Genomic DNA, 4,006 nt, shown 5'->3' on the forward strand with positions numbered 1-4,006 from the left:
AAAACACTGAATCTTTGTTGTTATTTTGACCAGTCGTCATTTTCTACAAATAAATGCTCAAAATGACAATATTTTTATTTGGAATTTGGGAGAAATGTTGTCAGTTCTTGCAACTTCTTCTCAGAAACTACCCATGATTTCAATGAAATTTGACCACAACCTTCATCACCCGTGATGGCATAAAAAAAAAATGGGGTCTGAATGGGTGGATATACAGAGGGAGTTTACGGGAATGGGGGGGGGGGGTTGGCGGGGGAGTGGGTTGCCTCCCCAAAGAGGTATTTGCTTTCTTCTCAAACGATTCAATTCCGATGAAAATTCACGACAACCTTCATTACCCATGATGGACCCAAGTTTGTTCATGACATTAGAAAAATCTGCTCCAAGGGGATTTTAGGGGGTTGCCCCCCAAAATATGTATTTCCTTTCTTCTCCAAAACTACACGTACAATTCCAATGAAACTTGACCACCATCTTCACCACCCATGATGTACTAAAGTTTGTTCATGGCATTAAAAAAATTGAGGTGTATGGGGGGAGGGGGGGATTCCCCTCAACATATGTATTTGCTTTCTTTTCTGAAGCCACACACACAATTTTGATGAAACTTGATTACAACCTTCATCATCCTTGATGTACCAAGGTTTTTTCATGGCATTAAATATAACAAATCCATAGGTTATTTACTTTCTTCTCCATTATATATTTTGTGTGTCATCCATGCCTACCAGTGGTTGCCTGATTATTTTATCCAGCCGCTACCAGGTGAGCACCCAGGGGTACTGCCCCTATATTTAATATCTCTGTGAGGTTCTTTGTCATTATTCCTGTAGGTCCAGCTATCACTGGAACAACTTTGACATTATTCAGCTTCCAGGATCTTCTCACTTCATTCTTGAGGTTTTGGTATTTGGTCATTTTCTTGATTTCTGCATCATTTAGTCCAAAATCACTACGATTAACACCTCAATAAGAAATGTCTTATTCTCTTTTTTTCTACCTATGTATGATGTCTGGTTGCACTGCTTTGTTTTCGATGTTCACGCTTGATGGGATCATTAGTTCGTACATGAGCGGTAGGTACTTCCATGTTTTCAGTGGTTAATTTTGGTTCATGTTTCCACAAATTTTCTGGAACTGGGATATCTGCAAAGAGATTGAAGTGTTTACAGATGTGCCAGCAGATTACATTTCAACTCTGTTGTGTCATTGTGTGTACAGCTGTTCTGAAATGAGTTTGTTTTTGTGTGCGTGTTCGGTCATTAAGCATTACACATCATTCTCTTTACTAACCCCACCTCCACCCCTCACCTCTCTCTTCTTTTCTCTCTCTCTCTCTCTCTCTCTCTCTCTCTCTCTCTCTCTCTCTCTCTCTCTCTCTCTCTCTCTCTCTCTCTCTCTCTCTCTCTCTCTCTCTCTCTCTCTCTCTCTCTCTCTCCCCCCCTTTCTCACATTCCTCCCTCCCATGGTATAGCAACGTTTGGTGAGGCATAGCTCTCTCCACCTCCACCCCCCCCCATTTCTTGCTCTTTCCCCCTTCCTAGCTTCCTCTCTCCCTCTCTCCTCTCTTCCTCTCTCTCACTTCCTCCCTTATTCTCTCCTCTCTCAACCCCCCTCCTTAACACCCCCCGTCAGCAAAGCGATGGGTTGTATTTTCTAGTTTGTCATAAAGTAAATGTATGAATACTAGTCGCCAATGAGTGGAGTCTTTCTCGAGAGTCAATAGATGCAGCGGACACTGCAAGGTGCACTTCACAGAAGCTCATCACCATGACACATGCTCATCACCACGACTTGTTAGTCGCTCATGTGCTTTTCTTTACAAGCCTTTTCTCATTCTTATTCACGAGTCACTCAACAAGTCAATATTTAATAGTGACTTTTTTTCCGACATTATCAAGACTATTGAGCAAAGTGGATTTTGTTTGTTTGGCTAAATAACCATGACAACAACTAACGAATGTCCTCTTCTGCTTGCCCTCTTCGACACCACTTTAAGCCAAGGCAGCTCGACACCAATAAATCCTTCCTTCTTCACCAAACGCTGGAAAGATAACGAAGGAGTAATCATCAGCCAGACTTCATTTACAACACGTTTTAAATGTGAGTGATATTTATTTTGTTCTGGTTTGAACACCATCATCAGAACTAGCACACTGAAAGGAATAATCACCACATAGGAACATGCTCCACAAAATGCCTGTTTTAGTTAGTACTTGTCAATTAAAAGCTTGACAATATGGCCAGTAAGCATTGGTTGTGGTATTTGTGGATAAGCATTAGGAAATGCCTATAAATAGATGATTAAAATTGACAGTTGCATGTAATAAGTTTGTCGCATGAATCGGTGAATTGCGTTATAAATTGCTTGATGTAATGAGCTAATTTAGACTGTGGATGTCGGTATTGTATTGTAAATTGCCTGGTGAGATTCGTGAAAATGCTGGAATGTTATGAGACGGAGGTTCCCATCTAGATGAGAATCACATTTGCTGGAAGACACGGGATCATTCTGTGTTACTATATAAACCTGCGAGAGGGAAGTCGTGCATATCGATCGTCCCTGTGCTCGATTCAACTCTGATGAGTGAACGAGGTGTTAATGTCCAGAGTGATTGCTAATGCATGGAGCTGATTATAATCAGGATGATTGAAACTCATTGAGATTGTGCATTGAGATCAATATTGAGATCAACTCATTGAGATCAAAGGAAAGAATTCCTTTGAGCTCTTCAATCATCATAAATGGGCCAGCATGTGAGAGAGAACAATTTGACGTGAGTCGATCGTTGGACAGCCCCGACGGATGCTGCAAGGACATAGAGTGAGAACGACACGACTGGTCTCGATCGTTCGACAGTCCCGGTGGACGAGGTGAACACGCATGAATTGAGCCGCAGGACAGGGACACTGGGTGGAAACAGGAATCATTGTTGGACACCGTATGTAATGGTGAACTTCCTTATTTGACTTTGTTTCTGTTTATTTGAAATACAAGTTTCAAAAATGTTACGTTGTTGATGCGGTAACTATAACGTTACTCGGAAGTCATAGACCCCAACTGACAAAGATCCATTTGATTGGTAGCTGACCTGTATGATCATGCATACTCGTGAAGCGTAAACTTTGGATTGCAGTTATTGGAGAACGAGCTGGGTTTGGCACCAAAAACTACATATGTATACAAAAGGGAAGGAAACCACAATGTGTGTACCCCACGGTATTTATATTTCAAGTGTTTAATCCACAGTCGGCTATACGCACATTTGAGTATGACAGTCAATTATGATATCTGTCAAGCCTGGTGTTGGCTTAATGATTAAGGTGGCTTGCTTGAGATGTTAGGGTCTTGAGTTTGAGCCCCTGTTTTAACCATTGAAATAACACCAGGTGGGTTGATTAAGTCTGTCATCCTTCTGAGGTCAGCAAAAATGGGTACCAGCCTACTGGTAATAAGGGCACTTCATCAGTGGCACAGCCATGCCCCCAGAAAATGATGCAACCAGCAGCCATAGGCTCCATAGAAAAACAACGAAGAAGACATCTGTTCGGTTAAATACCAATGCAGGATTTTTTTAAAAAAATTTAACATTCTTTCAAAGAGGATTACAAGTTTCATTCATGATCAAGTACCATAACAATATTTCGCAAATAATTCCTTCAGTTTTCAGTGGTTGCTAGATGGTGTAAGAGATCAATCATTGACATTACAGTTCACACACTGGAGTAGTGAATGGTCTGTTTTGGTGAAAGATAGTTGGACATGTTTTAAACCTGTCCAAGCCATTTAACAGGCACCACCCTCTGCCCATATTTCGAGCCTGTGGCCATTGTGAGTGAGAAACAATGTGAGCATCACTAAGACAAAGGCCCAGTGTTAACTGCCTAAACACACTATTTGCTGTTACGGTAAGTGGAATAGAGCAAGAATCGGTATGCATGATGTATGTAGATGTTGAACTTGATGTTCATAAAGACTCCACCACAATTTGTTTGTGAGTGCAAA

This window comes from Eptatretus burgeri, chromosome 16 (assembly GCF_056783735.1).
Source record: "Eptatretus burgeri isolate ZD-2024b chromosome 16, Ebu_testis_v1, whole genome shotgun sequence".
Lineage (NCBI taxonomy): Eukaryota > Metazoa > Chordata > Myxini > Myxiniformes > Myxinidae > Eptatretus > Eptatretus burgeri.